Raw genomic sequence first — 23,772 nt, 5'->3', positions numbered from 1 at the left:
ATATCCAAGCAAATCCTACAGCAGGATTTTAATGCAGCACCTTGGGATTATGAACCTCCAGGACTCTAATTTAATTAAGGAAAAGAAAATAAAAAGTTATCTATTGTTTCACTATCTTGAATCTATGCAGGACAGACCTCCTATAGAGCTACTGGTGACGGGCTCTGGGTCAGCTCTTAGTTCCACCCAAGGAATCTCCAAGAGATCAATGCAGTCAGGACCATCAAAGCCAGGAAACCGTTCAGACTGGTGTATTTGTCCTGAGCATTTTGTGATTGCACTCTTATGTTTTTCACTCCATTTTATTTTTGCATAAACATTCCCTTTGGGCACCTGGATTTTGCAGCAATAGGATCTTTTCAAGGTACGTCATCCAAAGATGTCATGCTTGCTTCAAAACTGCTTGTAGATGAAACAGCAGCTGGATGAGAAGTACAATGAAGTGATAAACAGAGTAATGGGTAGATTATCTTTCATGCAGTAAGCAGCAGCAAGTGCTTTGTTAAAGGAAGGGTAGCAGTACTCTACAACAAATGATTCTTTATTTTACAAACTCCAGCCACTCCTCTGTGTCAACAAATCCTATTTGCCCTTCTCAAGGTGCCTGGTGACAGAAGGTGAATGACATGTAAGCTAGAAGATACATGGGGTAAGCCATGGTTCTCTTTTTTTTATTTTGCTCTGACTTTGATTTTAACCATTTTTTTTGCCTGGTTCAGTGTTTATATTCTCTAATATATTGTTGCACCTCAATGCTTTCTCTTCTGCAGTAAGGCGCAGTTTGACCTGTTAGCTTCTCCTTTCAATAGATGTTTAGGTGTAAACCTCAAAACATCAGCTGCACAGCACTCCAAGATAAAATATCCCTTGATGAGAGAGACATGTAGCAATTATGCCTCATAAAGTGTATGTTTCAATCCCTGAAACATCAGCATGGGTTTACATTCTATGCTCTGTGAGGCCATCTCCTCATCTAGGTTTTGCTATCTGCTTGCAGACTGATCTCATTTTGGTTTTGAAGTGTAAAGAGGGAAAAGGGAGTAAAGTAATTGTGACAGTGATAATTTGCAACCCATGCCGGTTAAGCCAGTCCTTTGGAGTTTGTTGCTTTTACGGTAGGTGAGGGAGAAGGTTATAGGTGATGAAGCAGGGTTTCTGCTCCTATAGTTTTTTGTTCATTTGGTGCCAGTTGAATGTTGGCCCCTTCATGCCATCAATCTCTCTTTCAGCCTACCTGTTTCAGTGGGGAACATGACAGTGCAAAAAACTGAGTTTATATATCTCTATTTTGTAATTTGTTAAGGGTGAGAAATGAGGCTTCTGTGAATTGAATTACTCTGATGTAGAATGCTTTCCAGCAGTTCATAAACCTATCCCCTAGGGTTTCAGTGTTAGCCAAAAGAGGATATGCAGGTGTTTTATCTTGGATTCCCAGAAAATAAAAACAGCCACAACAAATATATTCTTTATTTCTGCATCATGGCATTTCAACAAAATATCCATGTCACTTGTATCAACATACAGAAAGTTATCTGCTTGCCTGTTGAAGTGGGATGATATTTAGTAATAGCCCTTGTCTCAATGCTGCTGAGTAATTTAAATATTTTTTCTTTATTGATGGGTCATGTGAAGGCCTAACAGAAATATCACTGTGCTGCACCTGAATTTTTTATAAATAAATAACAGAAACTGAGCTAATGATATTGTTTCTTACAGTTTCTTACAGTAATTGCATCAATTAAAATAATGAAACACTGTGGGAGCTTAATTTCTAAAGTTCTTATTTAAAACCTAAAGAAATTCACTGTGGGCCTAGGGCTCTCTCCCATGTGGTTTACATAAATTTGGAGCATGGGAGGGTTTCAAAGCACTTATGCAATAGCAATTAGGTATTTAATTACTCCTTTCTATTAGATCCTATTGTTAAATCCAGTTCATAATGCATGAACATTCTGGGCTATCAAGGCAGGAGCTTCAAACCATGCCAGACCAAACAACTTGCTTAGGCAGAGGTCATTAACTGGAGCTGTAACCCTTGTGGTGTTTACATATATGTAATATATAAACTCTAATATTGGTGAGCTGAGGGAAGATGGGGGTGTTGGTGGCTCTGTGGTCCTAAAAGCAATTCCAGCTCAACCAGGCACTGCATCTGATCAGCTCTTACATGCACTGAGTTTTGAGTCCATGATAGGCAAGTGGCACTCCCAGGCTCACAAAAAGGGCTGCATAAATGGACTGTGGAACTTCTCATAAAAATAACCTCTGACTTTGCAAACACATCACCTTTCCTTCTTTGAGATAAAATACTCATCTTTAGCAAGCTCTAACATAGTTTTCACCCTGAGGCCGATAACAACACAGGGCTCAGAAGTTAATATACTGACTAGTACCACAAACTAAATTTTTAACTGAGTATTAACTGGAACATAGTACACTCTTTTCAGTAAATTAGGTTTGTATTGGATAAAATGGCTGACATGGAAGTAGCATGATTTTTTTAGTGAGTTTGCTTTAAATGTGCCTTAGGAGCTCAGTAACATAAATCATATGACTTCCATGATTTAATTTTTAATCTCAGCTTTTAATAGCTTCATAATTCACTGTTGTTTTTAATTATTATTCATATCTTCAACAACAACAAAAAATGGGCTTAAAGAAAAAGAAATCAAGTATCAGAACATGGTTTTGATTTAGAAACATTCACAGTATTAAAATAGAATTGTTACTCCTAGCTAAACTGTTTGAATTATACATTAATTCATTTCCTCTGGTTTCTGTGGTGCTATTTTGGAATATTTTTTCAACCATTGATTTACATTTTATGTTCAAGCTGAAATTCCATTTTTATATTTGAAGATATTAGGTCAGCTATATAATTTATTAATTCATCAAAGTAAACGCCATATTCTACCACAAGTGTCTGATATTGGCTGCTTACCGACCAGCAAGGGCCACAGGGACAGTGAATCAGAACATTTCTGGGGTGTCTGCAGAAAGCTAAGATTCAGGAAAGCAAATGTAAACCCCGGTGTGCTGCGGGTGAGAGCCAGCCAGGAGGCATGTCAAAGTCCAAAAGGCATCCTGAGGCAAATATGCATGCTGCTAACTATGCCACTTGGGTTTATGGGAAGAAGTAAACTCATGGTAATAATGCTTTGTCATTCATTCGTTTTTCCAAATCTAAACTGCAGCTGATGTACCTTACAGTGCTATGGAAGCTAGAATGCATTGGAAAAATTCCTGATCCACTTCAGTGTGAGTACAGCCAAGACAAACTGTACACTGCAAAGGAATAACTTAATTTAAATTTTGCATTTCCTTTAGTCCAGTAGTGCTGCACCTGCTTTCAGCTCACACTTGTATGTTTTACAAGTAGCAAGATGCAAAGAGAAGTCTCCTTTTAATTTTTTGTCCCAGCCAGATTTCCCTTTAGCCTATCTCCCTGCTTTCTGGCTCTGGAGCTGGGCAGAAAGGAGCATGGAGAAGGGTGAGGGAGGGAAGGTGCCACCCTGCACATCCAGAGGGGTCTCCACTGCCAAAACACTGGGACACCATCTCCCCTGGAGCACCCGGTTGGGATCATTCTCCCTTGCAACACTGGCTGCAGCTGTCTTTGGATCAGACACTCAGCAGAGACTAAACACGACTGCTTCAATGTCAGGTGTTTGGATGGATTAATTAATGGATTAATTAATTAGAAATTAAACTGCTGCCATCCCTCTTTGTTCCTTCTCATCAGGACATCTTCCTCCTTCATCTGCAGCAGAGTTCAGCTGAGGCAGAGCAGAGCAGAATGCAGACATGTAGCTTGCACAGCTATAGTGGGAAGTAGATGTGGGTACATCTATGTATATACACAAAGACATATGTTTTAAATAGATGAACATACATAGATATATATATGCACACACACTGAATAGTTGTCACTATAAATAAATAGTGTAAAGATATGCAATATTTACAGATAAATTTAAATCATAAGCTCTCGCTGTCCAGAATCTAAGCAGCTTTTCTCTCAAATTCTGAGATTAAAAAAATAAAAAGGAAAATATGGCTGTATTGCCACCTGGAGGATCTGTGTGTCCTTACCCATGTGTCATGACTGGCTCCCTAGGATGGGATGTGTGTGGTGTCTCTGAGCACAAGGGTTTAACTGTAAAGGAATGAAGGAATGAAGTTCCTGGCATTAAGGTTATCATTAGGGGTAATTTCAATCAGCTAATTGTGTAGTTACACATTTTATCAGTCTTTGTACCAGAATAAATAGCCCCAAAGCCTGGGCACTTAATTTATTTTTGTGCTCTAGGGATGACGTGTCTGTGCTTTCAAAATAAACTCCTGGGTGTCTCCTCTTGGTTAAAGGAAGAGGCAGGAGGGATGATGTTGGCAATGGAAGGGGTCAGAATTCAGTGTTTCCTTTCAGCTTTTTTTCCTTTGATTTTGACTTGCAGTTTTAGGTCCCTTCTAAATTTTAGAGTTAGGAAAATTTTAAGAAAGCTCTCTTTTAAAACCCAAGATTAACTCTAAAATTGAACCTGTTTCATTCATGCCAAGGAGATCTAAAAGCCTGAAATAAAACCCTGCCAAAGGCATTAAGTATTCTCATGCAGACACTTCCCCCTTCTCCCTGCTGCTGGCACCACCAAGGGGAAGAAATGGGTCCTTTAGTGAAAATGATCCAAGTATGAGGCATAATATCCCTTGGAGTACAGAAAGCATGATCATCCCAGCATGGGCTGCACAAAGTGGACTCATCTTCCCTTTATATATTTACAGGGACCTCGCCAGTGCTGTCCTGAGTGCACTGAGGGCTCTGCAGCCACGCTATTGCTGCAGTCTCCAGGACGTCAGGAAGGGTCAGAGTCCTCATCACACTGTCCTCCTCACCTGAATGACACAGCTCTTCCATTCCTCTGACACCCGAGGAAGATCTACCCCGAGGATGGTTCCAGTGTGTACCAAGGATGAGCACTGGGGACCCGTGGACATCTTTTCCTTACCAGGTGTGGAATGGGTATTCTGAATGCAGGAGCCTGGTCAGTGGAGGGAGGCCATACCCACAGAGATGGTAAATGGGGCACGGGGCACTCCGAGCCTTTCCCAAGCAGGGACAGAAATGACTGCCATTTCCCAGAGCAGGCACAAGGCTTTGCAGGCCTGCCAGAACTGTCGCAGAGTGCCACCAGCCCAGCAGGGAACGCCTCAGCCGAAGCATTCAGCCACGCAAGCCGGGCCGGCACGCCCGTGTGAGCGGCCCTGCCCCGCTCGGCAGCCGGGCCAGGTGGGTCCTGCAGGAGCTGGAGCACGGTGTGCCACAAACAGTGTCCCTGCCAGCTCTGCGCACAGGGGCAGGGCAAAGGGAGCAAGGGCAGCGCCCTGCCTCCCTCTGCCCCTGCCCCTGCCCCTATCCCTGTCCCTGCCCCGCTCCTTGTCCCTGTCCTGCTCCTTGTCCCTGTCGCTGCCCCTGCCCCTGCCCCTATCCCTGTCCCTGCCCTGCTCCTTGTCCCTGTCCTGTTCCTTGTCCCTGTCGCTGCCCCTGCCTCTGTCCCTGTCGCTGCCCCGGTCCCTGTCGCTGCCCCTGTCGCTGGCCCGGTCCCTGTCGCTGCCCCAGTCCCTGTCCCGGTCCCTGTCCCTGCCCCGGTCCCTGTCCCTGCCCCGGTCCCTGTCGCTGTCCCGGTCCCTGTCCCTGCCCCGGTCCCTGTCGCTGCCCCAGTCCCTGTCCCGGTCCCTGTCCCTGCCCCGGTCCCTGTCCCTGCCCCGGTCCCTGTCGCTGTCCCGGTCCCTGTCCCTGCCCCGGTCCCTGTCGCTGGCCCGGTCCCTGTCGCTGTCCCGGTCCCGGTCCCGGTCCCTGTCCCTGCCCCGGTCCCTGTCGCTGGCCCGGTCCCTGTCGCTGCCCCTGTCGCTGGCCCGGTCCCTGTCGCTGGCCCGGTCCCTGTCGCTGTCCCTGTCCCGGTCCCTGTCTCTGGCCCGGTCCCTGTCGCTGCCCCTGTCGCTGCCCCGGTCCCTGTCGCTGGCCCGGTCCCTGTCTCTGGCCCGGTCCCTGTCGCTGTCCCGGTCCCTGCCCCAGTCCCTGTCGCTGCCCCAGTCCCTGTCGCTGTCCCTGTCTCTGGCCCGGTCCCTGTCGCTGGCCCGGTCCCTGTCGCTGCCCCTGTCGCTGTCCCGGTCCCTGTCGCTGTCCCGGTCCCTGTCGCTGCCCCTGTCGCTGCCCCTGTCTCTGTCCCGGTCCCTGTCGCTGCCCCGGTCCCTGTCGCTGCCGCTGTCGCTGCCCGCGGTGCCCCTGGCAGCGCGCCCGGCTCCACCGGGCAGGGACGGGCAGCGCGGGCTGCCGTGCCACCAGCCCGGCCTTTCGGGGAGCTGGCATTCACCTGTCAGCCTCCCAGCCTCGCACCTGAGCCGTTCCTGCCTCAGAAGCACCACATTCTACAGATTCCTGGTCTCCTGTGCCACTGCATGGCCACACGCAGAAATGCAGCTCTGCGGGGCAACTTCGGTGCTCTTTCGCTGTGATAACAAAGAGGAGAAAAAGAAATAAAATTAAGGAGGCTGTAACAGTGACAGCAAAATGATGAGCAGGCACCACTTGGAATTACGAAAATTCCTGAACTCACACTTAGACAAATGTGCTCACGTGTCGGTTTTCCCATTAGAAATTTTGTTGTATTATATGTTCTTGCCTAGGGCAATTAGCCTTTTAACAACCTCTTTCAGAAGAAGTAACTTTAGTTCCTGATCATTAGTGAAACACTTACTTTCTGTATTGTTATGTCTGGACAGATGGCAGCCATTCCTAAATATGTCTTTATAGGACTAAAAATAATATTTTAGAAATAATGTTAGCTGAAGATAATGCTAAGTAAATCAATATCACGTACTGTTATATTCTAATTCCCCAGAAAAGAGATGCCTGCAGCTGCAGCACAGTAGCTGAAGCATAGCATTTCTCCTTGTGTTAACCTAGACATTGCAAGGGGCAGCCAGCCACAAAAGATGCTTCCCTCCAATTATTGTACTTATCTAGGAAATCATCTGAAAAGGGCCATCTGACAGGCAGGATGCCATCTTTCTATTGCTAAGCAACCCCTGATATCTCTTTTCAGGAGGAGTGATCAGCTTCCTGAAGAGCACACAGCTGAATTTAAAGAAGCCTTTTTTCCTTCTATGTTTCTTTTATTCTCTCTCTCTCTCTCAATTTTTCCATTTTTTAACTACACAAAACAACTACTGATGGTCCTATAATGAAAAAAAAAAAAGACTGGGAAGAGCTTACTAGACAAAAGAGAAGCAAAATCTGAGTTGCAGACTGCAGTCAATAAGACCAAGTTGATAATGATGGCACAAATAACCATCCACCATATCTGACAATGATGCTAAAGAAAATTAAATACACCACTCTATGCATAAAATTTGTCTTGGAGAGAAAAAGTGAGAGAAAGGTGGGAGGTAGACTACATCTTCTTTACATTTTGCTTTCCCATTCCTTTTCTTCCATTTGATTCTACTTTCTTTCTTCTAGCTCTTATTTGGTAAAAATTCAGCAGCATATGTGTTGAGATTGAGCATGCATTTTTTACCCACTTCTGTTGCTTGCCTTTTTGCTGGTTCCCTGTTTTCCTTTCTCCTTGTCTCTGGGGTCACATGTTTCTGCCATTTACTACTCTTCCAGCAGCTCTCACTTAACTAAGCAAGCATATTTTAAATTGGCAGTATGTCTATAGTGGTGTCTTGAAGCCAGCTGTTTGCACAGTGGTACTTTTCTGTATGATAGACATACCCACAAGTGCTCTGTCTCATGCTGGCTGTTTTCTCATTGAACCTTTGTGTTACAACATGCAGAAAGTGGTTTCTTGTGCATGCAGGTGTTGCCTTATTTTTTTTTTTCCTAACCAGAGAGAAACTATGAGTGCCCACATTGACCTTTTCAGTTGATGCAGATAGCATGGACTCAGTGAAAATTTTCTTCAAACAGGTCTAGATCTTAGATCAAGTTCTCCCACCAGTGAATAAAGGGCATAGCACAAGATCTTCCTTTTCCAACTTGCCCTCTGCCTTCTCTGACTGGATACTCTGAGGTCAATCCATAATCAAGAAGCTCAGTTTAACCTCTTAAACTCAATGGCCACTCAGCAGACATCATGCTATAAATAAGGATATTCTTTCCCAGTCTCCCAACCTCAAGCACATACTGAAGATAGAATCTAGCTTGAGCCATACTAGTGCTCAATTAAATCCATTGTCTCACATTTATCAGTAGCAATACAGAAATTTTCAGATACCCATGCAGATGTTGAGTAGAAACAATTTCACTGAACAAGGTCAGAGCTGTAATGAAAAAATGCCCACACAGGATGTATTTGCAGTTATCTTTCCAGTTGCAATGAGTACCTGGAGTGACTATGGCTTGAGTTTTACTGCTCTTTCTCTTTTTGTGAATGATGGTAGCCAAAACACCCATCAGTATAAGGGTGAATACCAGTGTGGTGGGCAAAGCAACTCTGAAATTATGGTCAGTTTAAGGACAGTTTGAAACTGTATAACTGAGAGAAATTCATCAGGTCAATTAGGCAAAGAAATAATTAAGACATCAGATGCAAGGAAAATTCCTGGTGGGGAGGAATCTGTATGGAACCAGAGGGTTTTGTGGTGCAGGGTTATCCCCTGTAGTGAATTGCCTTTATGGAACCACAATTTTCTCAACAAGGATCTCCCACGGGGGATAAAGAAATCTTTCTTTTGTAAAAGACCTCAAAATAATTCAAGCTGTCTGCCAGTAATTAAATCCATTACACTAGCAACAGGTGGTAAAGCTGTAATTTTTTCACATCTGTTATCATTTTCATGAGTCAGTATGTATTCATTGCAAGAGCTGGGTAAACCACAGAGCAGAGAGGGCTGGGTTGATGGCTGTCATCCAGGCAGCTGCTGTGCTCACTCCTGTAGTTATCTGAAGAGCAGAGCAGAGGGGATGTGAGAATATCTGGTAGGCAGGAAGGGATGTGGGCAGGATTCCAAAGGGTAGGAAGGCAGGGATCTAAAAGGGAGTGAAAAGATTCCATAGGTTCTTTATAGAGAAGAGCAAAAAATAAAAAAGGAACCTTGGCTGTATTTAGAGCATTACCTTGATATACCTTCCCTAACACAGACTTTCTGTGTGGCCTGGAATATATTTCTTGGTTGTTCTGGCTTAGTAAATTTAAAAACTAAAATCTCTAGGAAATTTAACAGTTGGTGAGGACAACAGACATAGGACAGCTCACAGGTATGTAAGTGAATTTACCTCAGTCTCCAAATCACAATGCATTTATGCAAACTAGCTGCTGGGAATAGTGTGCTATGATGAAGAGGTCTGGGTGTGTTGCAAGAAGAATTCTATTGAAGAGCTTACTAAGACTGAAAACTACTTTTAATGCAAAGAACACATGGAATGGCCCCAGCTCTGGGTTGCTCTGTAATGCAGCAGGTTTTACTTATCACTTCTATATAAGAGTAGGACAGAATCCTGCTACTGGGATGTGCAGTGTCCTCACTACTCTGGAGAGCAGCTGCAGCTTTTGTTGGACTTCAGGATTCTTGACTTCCCAAGAACATTTTCCATTCCTTTTTCACCTTCTTCCAAACACCATGCCTTCTTTAACTCAGAGGGGAAAGGCTCTGTAATTTCAGCTGTCTTTTCCTTCACTGAATACTGGCAATAAGTGTTTATGGAGAGCTGAGAGAAGTTCAGAATCAATTTACATCCAACAGCAGTGACACAAGGTTTCAGGTTTTGTTTAGGACATGCTGCCTTTACACCTCTTCTCAAAGACTGGTTTCTTCTCCAGTAGTGCCTTGCATGGCAGTATTAAGGATACTTATTGCATTGAGTTACAGTTTTGTAGTGAGTAAATAATTGTTCAATTAAGGAATCATTTAAAAGCCAGTTTAGAACAAAAATATATGTAATTGAGTTATTGCTGGAGGAATTTCTTTAATTATATCTTGTTCCATGGCAATGAATAGATTACTGTAATTCTTTTTAAAGAATCATCATTTAACTCTACTGGAATTTGAACTAACAAAATTTTGTAGGTTGTTTAATGTTAATAGCTATCCTTAAGCTGAAGCTACTTGGCTGAGATCCATGGCAAGAGGCAGGGTTTATCCAGCAGATATTTGCTTTTCTGGAAGCTCTCCCATGGGCAGAGCCACAGATCACTCAACTCCTAACCACATCCTCATGGAATTGTGTTACTGTCTACTCCCATGTGGCCAAAAGACCATCAGGGACCACATATTTTCTTAATTAATAAAATTAGACACAGGAAATTAATGACCCTTAAACTGTCTGAACCTCAAAACAATCATTGTGGAGCTCTGGATAGAGATACAAATGGGTGCAGACCGAGTCAGTCCGGGCACCCTTCCTGCCCTCTTCTTCCTCCCTTTCATATCCTTGACTTTGGAACTGGGCCCTTGTTGTCAATGCAGGCTGCCCCCCACTCAGCCATTCTTGCTCAAAGGCATCCCAGAAGTGCTCAAGGTCCACAGACACCAGAGCAACACCACAGATCCTGGTGTGAATGCTCTTTCCAGCTGTGGGTGACTGACACCTCTGCCAAGGCAGCAGCTGGGCCTCCAAGCAGCCTCATTTCATTATTCCAAGGGAAAATAAGCAGGAGAAAGGAGGAGCTCCCTGTTGTCCAGTTCCACCATTCTCAAAAACTGGATAACTAGCCATTATTTTGTGGAAGAGTATTTGCCCACAGAACACCAAAGTCATGATTCAAGTGTGGTTAGTCACTGAAACAATTAACTTTAGTTTCATGTGATGGCACTGACTGATACAGGAAGTCCCCAGGTTTGTAAAGGAATGAACCAAAGCACATTTAATCGGTTTTGGGGATGGGTAGGCTCATATGATGGATTTAGTCTTCCTGAGAAGTCATTCAATGTTGCTCAGTGATTCACTGACTGCTGGCCAGAGCACTCTTTGTAAGTGATTTATCTGAATCCTTTTCAAATCCTTCCCTTTATTAACATTTCAGCAGTTCCTTTCCTGTGTGAATTCATGGTAGTTCTGTGTTTCTCAGGAAGATTGTAGGAAAATGGTTTCAAATACGATGATTACATATTGAGCAGATGAGCTGTCTCGGGTTTATGTCACAGCCCATCTGCCTGTTTGAAACAGGCTTCCTGCACTGTGCCATTTCCTCTCCATCGGGCAGGCGGAAAAAGACTGCTCATGCTGCATCTTCATTCTGTTTGACCTTTCTAGAGTGTTATTCCACACACACACTCTAAAGTTTGCATTTCCTTCTGTAAATGTAATTTTCATCTCATTCTATTTTGTCAGCAGATACCGTTGCAACAAAATCTGTTCATTCTTTATTCCACTATCTTTATTGTGGAAGATGAAATACAACCTGTCAGCTGGAGAAGGGCAGCCTGAGGTAAGCTTGGGGCACACACTTCAAGGCTGGATCCCACAGAGATCTGAATTGTAGTGAAAATCAGAAATGTATAAGTCTTGGTTCTGTGTTCAGCACTGAAGAACATATATACTTGAGTTTGGGCTGGGATCAGACTGAGATTTAAAGTGGATCTTGATCAATTCCCTTCATCAGGCTCCCATTCACTGTGAGTATTTTAAATTAAAATATTTTCCCCACAGGTTTTACGTTTTACTCACTTTTATTCCTACTAGTCTGGGTGAATACTTTGCATTATGATGAACCAGCCACAAGGTGTCAATGTAGTGTAGCAGATTCTCAGTAAGGGCTTGTTACTACAGCATCCTTTGACTTTCAGTGCAACTAAAATCTGCCTTCTGATAGGATATTTGTATCACTAATTGCAAAAATTCTGGTCAGATCACATTTTCTGCACCTGATTCATTTAATCAGTGAAGTCTTCTCATATTATGATTGCTGGGGTGTGTGTGAGGAGAAAAATCAGTATAAATGACTGAAGTAAATGATGTGACAAGTCACGACTGCTGTTGCACTGTGTTTTAGAAGGAAAGGCTGACAAAGTGGGATGTAGACTGGTAAAGATGAATTAGTTATTGTCAAAATATCTCAAGTGACCATAAACAAAAAAACACAATATGGGAATTCACTTTTCACAGTAAGAAGTCAAAATATCTGGGTGAACTGGTGTGTGTTTACAAAGCCCCAGTTACACCCATTTATAAGAGGTGTAATGACAGATGAGACTAGATAGAGATAGAAAAGCAATATTGCAGAATCCCATTTTGTGTCTTCTAGACATAAATTATTGTATGTCATTAAATATAAAAACAAATGCCTCAAAAGAACCAGAGCTAAAGCTGAGGTCTGAATTACAAGGGACATGGAAGCAATTTGGTTTTGTACCTCAACAGGGGGCATGGATCTAGGGAGGACGGGCCTGTCAGAAATGAGATTAAAAGGCTGTTAGGAAAATTACTCCTGGAATTGTGAATATTATCTCTTTGAAGTATACTTAATGGATTTGGGCTAAGAATTTTCAAAGAGGTTAAGGACTTAGCTCCCATTGAATGTCAGTGGCTTTCGGACACTTTACTGCCATAGTCTGCTTTGAAAACCCCAGCTTAGAATATTAATTTTAATGTACCCTTTTCACTACAGTAGGAGGGAGCAGATCCATGACAGAGAAAGAACAGAGAAACTACAAAAGAAAGTTAGTTTCTTTGTATGAAATTCTTTCTTTAAAAATTATTGTACTTTACCTAATCTACTCAGACAAGTACAAAGGTACGTAAAATAGGTGGCTGACCAGAGGATATTATGTTATATGATGCCCTTCACTTGTGTTAATGACCCTCTGATTATGCTTTGCACAAAGTGGAGGGCACTGCTTAGCAGATAATACCATAAAAATGTATCCTTGGGTACCTTTCTTAAAAGGACAAAGGGAAGACAGAGCCTGTTTATGCAAAAAAGCCGGTTTTCTCAGGTTCTAAACTAGCTGTGATACTGTGCTGTCCTTTGAGAGATATTTTATTGGGCAACAGATCAGTGTCAGAGGACAAAAGAGCAGCAGCAATAGATGCATCATATTCCCTGGAGCTCCCTGGGGGCAGGTTGGGACAATGCTTAGAAAAACTGCAAAGTCTGTGGGAATAGAACTCTTGCTGTTCTTGTGCTTTTCTCTTTTGCATTTTCTTTTCATATCATATATCTTAATGAGAGGAATGACCTCCTCCCAATACTGGTGCGATGGTAAATAAAATGCCACAGGGAGGCTTTAAGCTCTTCAGAATGAAAGTATGTTGAAAAGATGGGTTTGCATTGCAAGCGTGGCAACTAAATATGATAATATGAAAAAGCCAGGAGAGAAATCACTGTTAGCCCTATCTTACTGTCAAAGACTTGATATTCAAGTGGAGACAAGAGAACATCCTGGCTCCCCTTTAAGTGGTATAGTGACACTACTTTTTAATACTCTTTTTATTTTATCTCTCCTGAGAGGAACACAAATCTGAGCATTCTTTTTCTTGAAATAAACAGGGCAAAAACTAAAACAAATTGCCCATGATGCAGGTGTATTAGGTTTATAATATAGTGCTTGAGTTTTGGTGGTTTTTTTAATTGTTGTTATGCTAAAGAAAAGCATTAGTTTAGACAAGTGCTGTTGGAAGGGTACATGTATAAAAGTGAGGTTGACTGGCAGCTCATTTTAGGAATGGGAGAAAGAATGTTGAAAGAAAAAACATGTGCCAGGTCTGGGATGTAAGAGAATCCCAGTGAATACATGATTTCAACAGAAAATTTTCACATCCAGATTTTCACTATTACTACTGGTGTAAATAGCAAAAATGTTTCTTTTAATTAAAAAAAACCTCAAGCCTACAATAACCACAGTAATTGGTTCCTATGACTGAAGTGCTTCTTCCTAAACAAGAGCACAAATTGAAGGTTGAGATCTGTGTAAATGCAAAATGATAGTCTGTACAAAACCAACCAATTCCTCTCCAGATAAATGCACAGCTTTCAAAGTGTGTATCCGAGTCAAGCTGTCACCAAGCCCATCTGTTCTATCTGCATCTGAAAAATGAACACTGCTTCACAGCAGAGAAAGCACTGAACGTGTGGCACCTCTTGTTTGGGTTTAGACTCGTTTTATCCAGCCTGGACAAAGTAAACCAATATGTTAGATGATGATGCTAAAATATCTTTCTTTCACACTAAGACTGTGTGACGCTCAGACATGCCCAAGACAGAGAAGCTAAATATTACCTGAGCATCTGTAAAGGGATTATAATATAGCAGAAAGAAATGAGAACAATTCCTGATATAAAATCTAAGTAATGCATCATAATTACCTGTTGTATCCAACCTGGTCTCCCTCCTGCCTGCTTGAGGCACATACAGTTTGCTCATGTTTGTCTACAAAAAAGTTATTCTTCAGGATCAGCCTCTTCCCAATCTTTCAGGGCTGCTCAGGATATTCTTAATGTTGCTACATGAGCATGGTAGTTTTGTTACTGCTATGCTTAGGAGCCATTTCCTGGACAATGATTTTAGTTTTTGGCTGTGAACAGAAATTGAACGTTCCTGCCATGTTGCATTTACAATCACAGATTATATGGGTCCGTGAAGCAGGAGCATCACACAGAAACCAGGAGCCAATGTTTGATCATTGTGGATGGCAACAGCCCTCATGCACTGGGAAATTAACTGCCACCAAATCCCTGGTAAGGAGAGCAGAGCTTTAGTGAAGGAGTGAAAGGAAGAGGTTTTTGTGGCTTTGTGGCTTCATTGAGCCTCACTGGCCATTTGGAAAGAAAGCACAAGAATACTTGTGAGAAAACCTAGCAGCTGAAAGAATCAGAATAAACTAGGTCTGCCATCCATGAGGGGTGTTGGTGCTTTGCTGCCTTAGGACCCTAGTCTGTAGCATCTTGAAAGAATAGACCTTCTACTGAAATGACATGAAGTGGAAAATTTCCCAAGTTGCATGTCCTCTGCTACTTCACACACTAGTTTTGTGCCTTTTAGCATTTAACCGGAGTCAGCAATGAGGAAATTATTTAACTTCCACTTTAACTACCTACTCCAGACTTTGAGTTGTCCTAGGCTTCCCCCAGCTTGGAGTGTTTGGCTTAAGAACAGCTCTCTCAGAGCAGGACACCCACTTTAAATTCAGTAGGATGCTTTCTTCACAGATTTTAATGTTTTGGCAGTTCAGCCAAACACAGATCAGATGTGGGTGGCACTATTTAGTGTCTGAATCATCTAAGGAGGTTTAGGAGCACATTGTCTTCTGCTGAATAGTGTTACCCAAATTGTGACCTTAAGATCTCAGAGACCTTCTTGCAGCAAAGCCACTTGAATGACTTTGTGTCTGTCAGCATCTGTAGACAAAGTTCACAAGAAAGGGGCTGTTTACAATTTCTTTCTGTTCATATTCTTTCAGACATTGTCTACAATACTTGACTTACAGCATCATTTATAGTTTTAATGTGGAGTAGTCCTTAGAGAGACCAGGGAATCATTCCTGTGGTTATGTTGTAAAGATAAATAAATATGCAATGAAAACTAGGAAATGAGTATTTGCTGTAGATTGGATCTCAGCACAGCCTTTGATACCATTGGGTATAGCATAATTCCTCTCAAATTGGCAAAAGGACTGTGAAGGTAACTCAAAGACTTCCTTAATTTGGCTATATTATGAATAGTTAGTTCATTTTCTTCCTCTTCACTTGAGTTTCCTCCAAGGCGTACTGTGAGTACCCACAGTTGCAGCTGATTATTCCTCAATCTCCTTCCTTAAAAATGCTATTTTTCTTGGTTTTCATTTTGTCTTCCTGTTAGAAAAACCTGCTTTAAGAAGCTTGGATCCCCAGCACCTTGTGCTAGTGCAGCCATTGCTAGCTGTGCAGCACACATCTGAGACATTGTCATTTGGCAATTGTCATTGTCTCTTGCACTTCCTGCCAGGCACACAGTCCTGGAGCATGTAGGGATATAGGTCAGCCTAGCAAGGAATGATACCTACAGCAGGATGCTGGTGCAAAGACTAGGGGAGTCTAAGTGTTGCCTCTCTGCTGATATGTACCCTGAGAAGCAGAGGAGACAGAGGGATAAAAAGAATTTTTACTGTTATGTACAACAATATATACACAGAATAGCACACATGCCATATTTTGAGAGTACCTCATTTTGAAATTCTTGCTATCGTGTGGAACTGCTAGCGAGAGTTAGGGAGAATAGCTCTTTGCAAGTGCAAACACAGCCCTTCCTTGGCAACACACTGGTTGTCTGCAGTAACAGAGCTCTGTGACCCCAGTGCACACCACCTTCACCTCCTGACCACAAGAAAAATGACCAAAAATTGTTGTTCCTGAAGGCATCATTGAGAACCCTGCCAGACTTGGTGTCATTAACCATGAGTCACAAATCTGATAATGCAATTTAAGATATTGAATCATATCCTCAACTTGTGATTCATTACGGGATTTAAATGCCAGAAGTGGCGTCTTGGACTCTATTCCAAAATATATGAGTTCAGATACACTTCCAAAATAAGCAAGTGACTATGAGCCACAAATTCAGTTCACCTCAACCACTAATAGTGCCCAGAAAGATTATCCTGTAGCTTTTCTGGCAAGGACAAGGTAATAAACATTCTCCATGCTCTCCCCCTGCTCTTCCCCCACCTCTCCCACCCCATTTCACTCCCTATTTCACTTCAAGGATGCCAAAATTAAATTTTCAGCATCACCAGGAGTGTTAATTCTTTGTCAGACAAAGAGAGGTAAAGTGACCTTACAGATTTCATTTCCCAGTGCAGTGTTTTAAGACACTATCTCTGGAGGCACAACCTGTGGATAATAATGGCAAAGCATGTGGGAGAATGGAAGCGATCTGCCCCTCATCTGCTCTGGAGGGAACACGAGCACCTGAAGAAAGGGTTTCTCCAGAGCAGATCTGACAGATCATGGGGTATGTGCTTGGTCAAAGTACTTCCTTCATCTCTTAGGGATAAAATGCTATTTGCTGGAAAGCAACCATTGCCCATTGGATGCAATATCTCCTTCAGAGCAATATTCCTGAGTTTTGTTTATTGATAAACACCAACACACTCTTGTCCCCCAGAAGGAAAAGTCATCCATCCTTTGGAGCTGGTAGAAGTGCTGTTTTGAATGGATGGTCTCTTACTACAGCTACAGCACACTACAACAGTGTTTGGGCCTGTGCTCAACAATAGATAAACTAAAAATCATACTTCTTGTGTCTGCCACTGCAACTTTTCACCTGCTGGAAAACCTGTATTTGTATCTGCTCTGTGCAGTTCCTGTGAGTTGCACTGTTTTTATTTAAACTTTTTCTATTTTTGATAGGCACTCGGGTTACTGTATGCCATCAGGACATAGATTGCCACATCATTGTTTCCTCTTTTAGCAGCTACAGTAATGACCCCCAATTACTCAACCTTGTATGCAGTCATGGAGTAAAAGAGTTCCACTAATTTCACCAAGTCTTGTTAACAGGGACTCATTTATCAACAGCAAACAAGCAGAAAGTACAAATGCTAAAGGTGGACAATCAGATCAGAAATGAGGTCATCTGTACATGCCCATAAGTCACGAAGAACATTCATAAGCTGTGAAGATGGTACTTGAGATCAGAAACTCACACTCCTTAACAGTTAATACTCCAAAGGTGATCATTGCAGAGTTGTTTTAAGCACCCTCAGTAAGTGTTGCTTTATAGAAATGTGGGTTCTTTTAGAATTGTAAATTGACCTTGAACATATTCTAATACTGACATATAAACACAGAGATTTTTTAGAAGAAATCTGAGCAAAATTGTGTGGGAGCTTAATTGTGAAGTAGATAAATATTCTTGCTAAAAGAAGATTTCTTTTTTTTACTCTCTGATTAATATTTTTAATCTGTATGGGGCATCTACTTCCATCACTGGGTTGTATTAACTGGTTATTAATACCTGTTAAAGAAATGCAGGAGTTGATATAGAGCCAAATCCACTGGATGTCAATATGATTGAAGACTCAACCTTGAAGCTGCAGTTACTCTTTCTCTTACAACTCAGTGTAAGTAAAATCCCATTGGCTTTACAACAGTTACTCTGAATTTATGCATGTGGATGTGAATGGATGTGAATGGACAGTCAAGCATAGCAAGTGTTACACACAACTTAAATAAAACTATGTAAACCTAACAGACTTTTCCAAAACACCATATGACAATTAACAGGGAAAACTGTTTGAATTAAAGCAAAATTTCAATTCTGTCCAACTGGCATCCTTCATGTTATCAAACTGCAAATGGCTTCTGATTATTATAAAGCAAGGAGTAAAGATAAAATTATAGTTCATTGGATGTATTAACAAAGAGAAAGCAAATTCATAGTGTCAGCATCAAAGCAGCTTAGAAAGACAAACTTGAAAACCTTTACTTTTGCATTACTTCAGACAGATCAGTCAGTCAGTCCCTGACTGAAATGCCCTGCCTTGGTGTTCACCAGTGCAGCAGGTGTTGGGGCTCAGACACAATATGGTGTTTGTGGATCACAGCAGAGGGAAGGGAATTGCCAGAATATCTGGGTAACAAGAGATTTCAGCACAAGGGGGAGGATTAATTCCCATGTCATTTGAAGGACCTGGATGGATCACAGTCCACTCTCAAGAAGGTAGCATCAGTACCAAGAGGAATTTGTGGAATAGAGAAGGTATTGCTAATGAGCTCACATTAACTGAGCTTAGCTCCAGAAAGCACAGCAATGTCAGGTAAAAGTGTCATTCAGAAATCAGGGTCTGACTGGTATCAAATAGGTGAGCCTGTGTGAGGTATCAATGCTAATAGGAAAACTCCCTGAAAAGGAAGGGAGATTAAGACACTTCTATTTCAGAATAAAGTTTTGAAAAGACACCAGGAGGATAGTAATATCACCCCCAATTTAATGAGATGGAGACATTCACCAGGAGTTTTGACAGAGCAGCCCTTCCCCCAAGCCAAGTGCAGCAGTGCTTATTCAAAATGTCCAAGAGTAGCACATTAATGAGATTTGGTAAGTCACATAATCATTTCTCCTCACAGCACGAGCAATAACTGTTTAGTTACCTTTCCAGGGGTCCTGCCTGCAATTAGCTCACCCAAATGTTGACCTATAAATAACTGCCAGAAGGAGCTTTCTGACAAAGGATCTCAAAGCACTGGCCAGCAGGTGAGTGAAGCCTGGTTTAGACTGTCCTTAGGCACTGTGGACAGGTGACAGACTGCAGAAGGAAAAAGATTATGCACTGAGATATGGAGGCTCCTAAAGGCTTGAGCTAGAGTTACACCCATTAATCAGGTTAGTTGTACAATGTTATCAGCTCCTAAAATACAGAGCTCTGACTTCAGATGAAAACTGTAAAATTAACCAAGTGAGTGACCTGGAAATGCAGTGGCTTGTGACTTGTCTCCCACTGCTCTCCCCTTCTTCCATGAAGTACATGGTCCAGGTGTGCAGCTTATTGCTTTCCACTAATGGCAGCTGGCACCCAGCAATGCCCTGCACACTGTGGGGTTCCTTTCCCATTCTTCTTAATTAATTTCCTTTTATACCTAATTAATATAATTTTTTTCTGATAGGAAAGTCTAGGGAAAATGCCTTGTGCTAAATTGCATATTTTCTTAGATTTTACCCAAAGTTTGTATCAGCATACCAAAGGCAGTTCTTTTTCCTTGCAACTCTCAGTAAGAATTCTGTATTTTCAGTGAGTGCAAGAGGATTTTAGTCTTTTTGCATTCAATCTAGACATTTTTCTACGCTTTCCCAAAACTATTGGGAATAGAGCAGAAAACCCCAAATCACTATTTTCAGCATTTACAAGGTGTTTTGGTGTAAAGCATGTATGTAAAGCACAGCTAAGCTTTGTCCTCTGACATATGCCCAATTTTAAGCAGAGAATTCAGCTCAGGCTGTAAAAATGGAGTCAAACAGACACCAACCTTTGGCTCAGGTGGACTGGAGAAATACCAAAGTGCAAAAGGGAAAAGTGAACTGCAGAATCCCATACACAAGCCTGGGCCATGCTTTCACGGCTTTGAAGTTAGAAGCTATCAGGATATCACTTGTCTCTTGTACTTTTAAACACTTCACTTTGCTTGCTTTTAGATCAGCTATTTCATTTTGAAAGGATACACGGATTCAATTACAAATTTGATTTTTTTGCACCTCTAACTTGACAGAGCAATTCTTAGTTTTAGCACTGACAAGCTTTTCTGCCTAACAAAATAATTTATTGCAAATTATTTAATATGACCTTAGGAGAGTTGTAAGACAGTAAAAATACTGCCTTAAAAATACAGTTTAGCATTCTCTCTCCCAAAAGATTACAACAGGATGTGTTTGACAGCCTTGGTTTATAAAATCATTCTGGTAACACTTACATGTACAAGAATTGTCAAACTTGGTGTTACTAGAGGTCAATTGTCACATTCTCACTCAATACAAGTGTGAAATAGAGGTGACAAATTTCATTGTAGCCTGACAGTTTTAGATGTGCAGTAGATATAATATCAAAAGTATGTCTTAGATCAGAAGTGGCATTTTTAACATTTCTCAACTGAATACACATCCTTCACAATGTTTTGATCTTTTTGTAGCAGGACATGAAAAATGCACAAGAGAAACCTGCCTCCTGCACTAGTAAGCTATTTCCTATGAGCCAAGTATTTTAAGTGCTGCATTCTTTGTTATTTTGGATCAGTGCAGTGACAGAACAAGCCTCAAGAGAGCTCTGTCAGATTCTAGGACAAAGACATTTTCAAGAAACTATCAAAATACATGGTTTTCTATGTTAGTATCCCTCTTTTTTTCTTTCTATTTTTTCCCTCTTGCATTATGCTGTAACCCTGTTCAATGGTCACATGGTTTCAATTTCTTATTCTCATCCTAGCAGCTGGCAAGGATGAGCTCAACTCTACCCGTATTCATTTTCATGATGGTGCTCTAGTTACCTAAAGAATCATGAAATCCAATAAATTCTCAGACAGGAGTGATCTAAATAGTTGGCCAAGTGGAGTGCTTGCATGCCGTATCTGCATAAGCTCCTCAAGAACTGTGAAAATAGTATGATAAATACATATCTTCCCTTGGAGGCTTTTTCAAGGCAACACCATTCTGTGAGTCTAGGGGAAACGGCAGAGCTGGTAGCAGTGGCTTACAGATAAGATTCTGTACCTTAATCTCTACTATATATTAGCAAAGATGCACATGTGTGTGTACGTGTGCTTATATATATATATATATATATATATATATATATATATATATATATACACACATTTACACACAACAAATATTCCAGAATTATTGACACAATTAATTACTTGTTGTATTCTGGGTGATTATGACTTGGACAATAATATTGTTCCTCAGAAACTTAGTATAGGAGCGAACAATATATTTCCAGGAGTAGTTAAAGAAAAAAGTTTGATATTTCACCTCATGGATACATTGAAATCATACTGGTGCCCAAATCCCAAAGTCTTTTAAAAGTTCTAAAGGGACAGAAATGTAAAATCCATTGTACAGGAGCATGGTATTCTGTTTTATCTCACATATTATATTCTTACTAGTAAACTGTGAAGAATCTTTTCTTTTTTTTTTTATTTTTTTTTTCTTCTGTCATGTTTTTGTATCTTTCCCCATCTCCAGTGAATATATTCCAAAAATATAGGGGAAATTTTTTATTACAATAAAGTAAAATTAAATATCTGAATTTTTACTGAGTGGAAATTGCATCAGAAAATGTTGCAGTTGAACTAGATGATCATTGTAGGTCCCTCCCAACTGAAATCACTTATCCTAACAAATTATTTTACTGGCTACTCAGTTAAAGCCTTAGAGTCCATAAACATTTGTGCTGGCTCTTGGCAAACCTGAGGAAGGAGATCTCTTTGTATCAGGGAGGTTGAACACACAGCCTCAGCAAGGCATGTTTCTTACCTGCCCTGCCTGTGTGGATATAGCACTTGTGTCAGTTAAAATTCAGTTGCTTTGGAGACAGAGAAGTGAAATGTTGTTTTCTGCACAGGGACACTGAAAGGCCCAAGGAGCTGCACTTCACATGCCCTGGACATTCAAACCCACTCTGTACCTGGCTAATGCAGGTTAGACAGCAAAGGACAAGAGAAAGGGTCTCTGTCCTGAAAGGAAATGTGAACACTCTGAATATCCTTCAGAGGGGTGACACAGCACGAAGATTTACAAAGGATTACTGCAGTCTTAACGGAAACAAATCAGGAGTTTGGAACTGTGAGCAGCAAAGAAAGACTTGGAGGCAGGCACACTTTAGTCTTCAAGCTGTGAGGCATCAGTTATAAATGAAACAACTCTCTTGTCTAGATTATTGCTGGATATCAGGAAAACATCACTCAGAATGAATTATTTCAGTCTAGAATCCGGGAAAGATTATTTTTTAAAACTACAGGTTTTTTAGCTAATGTTGCCCATTAAAATTTCCGGTGTTGGTATTAATTGCAGTATGTCATTGCTACTAATTACAGCATGTGGCAGCAATTTACACTGTGGTACATATATTTTTCAGAGAGAAAAAGAAGCCAGATGATCCAGCAGAGCAGTGCAGTCACATTCCCAGCAAGCACCACTGCCTCAAGATCGTCTGCCTTGGTGGAGTGTAAGGGACCATCATCCAAGAGTGAGACAGTGGCTAAGTAAAACCTTTTAATCTTGTAAGAGCAAAGCAAACTTTTCAAGCTAATATTTGCAATTACTTTACAGATAAGGAAGAAGAGGCAACAAGAACATACTAGCATTTATTTGATATATATTTGCCAAATGAATGATTTATCTTCATGCTTCTTTAAACATGACAGTGATTACCACATCCCATTTTCACATTCAGAAAAAGTGAAGCATAGAAACTTCCCTTTGGGGCACTGAAATGATCCATTTATACTTACAAGACTGTTTTCCTCATTTTCTGGAAAATTATAAATAATACTTAGCAGTTTTTCTCAAAAGAAAAGTTCCTTAGCCATTCACTGAGAAATTATTACACCAAGGAGAGTCTTTTTGCAAGCAAACCTCCCTCCTCAGGCACTGAAGCAGCTAAAACCTGCACTCCTTTTCAGCAGCCCAGCTCACTCATTCCTCCCAGCTGAGGAAAGCTGTGTGCACTGGACTAAGGAGTTCCATGTATTTTTCAGTGTGAGCATTTATTTTCTGGTCTGTGCAGTTCTAACCTGTCTGCTCTCACGAACATTATGGGACTCTGACAATTTCTAATGATGACAAAGTAATTCAGCACTGTCTGTGTTTATTCCTCCAGGAATACACTGCTTTAGCAGAAGCACATTTGCAATGTGCATGACCCCTGCTCTCCTTCATAAATCTTTCTGACAAAACAAGGAGACAGGGTAGCATTTGGAATAGGAACTGTATTAACTGCTGTGTCTTCCTGCTTTAGGAACTGGTAAAAAAATTCTCAGATGTATTTAATTCAGTATAAAAGACATTACTTCTATTTTTAAAAAATAGAAGTATTATTTAATACAGTCTAAAAGGCATTATTTCATAAAGCTACCAAGCAAATCAGAAAAGCTCAAGAGAGCCAGTTCATTCAGGAGGAGAAAGCTGAAGGCAGAGCTGTCTGATAGAATTGTGGGTCTGAGGAGGTCTCAGAAGGAGCACAATCACTGGTACAAAACAGATACTTCCAGAAATATTGACTCAGATCCATGGGGCCACTGTATCTGCAACAGGAGGGGAAGAAAAGTTTCCTTACCATTATATGTCTGTCTTTCAGAACTTC

The 23,772-nt window shown here is 41.4% G+C and overlaps 1 long non-coding RNA gene across 4 annotated transcripts; it reads left to right on the top strand.

The window, feature by feature from the left end:
• Positions 1-9,604: 9,604 nt before the first annotated feature.
• Positions 9,605-22,975, top strand: LOC137480029 (uncharacterized). 4 transcript variants are annotated; one of them, XR_011002668.1, is made up of 5 exons: positions 9,605-11,429; positions 12,609-12,660; positions 19,046-19,172; positions 22,033-22,303; positions 22,546-22,975. It is a non-coding gene; the product is annotated as an uncharacterized lncRNA (long non-coding RNA). The 4 variants fall into 4 exon arrangements; XR_011002667.1 differs by adding an exon at positions 11,523-11,616 and having other exon boundaries at positions 22,033-22,975; XR_011002666.1 differs by lacking the exon at positions 22,033-22,303.
• The last annotated feature ends 797 nt before the right edge of the window (positions 22,976-23,772 follow it).

This window comes from Anomalospiza imberbis, chromosome 10, assembly GCF_031753505.1.
Source record: "Anomalospiza imberbis isolate Cuckoo-Finch-1a 21T00152 chromosome 10, ASM3175350v1, whole genome shotgun sequence".
NCBI classification, from domain to species: domain Eukaryota; kingdom Metazoa; phylum Chordata; class Aves; order Passeriformes; family Viduidae; genus Anomalospiza; species Anomalospiza imberbis.
Note: the sequence above shows the minus strand (reverse complement) of the source record. Positions and strands in the feature narration are given on the sequence as shown.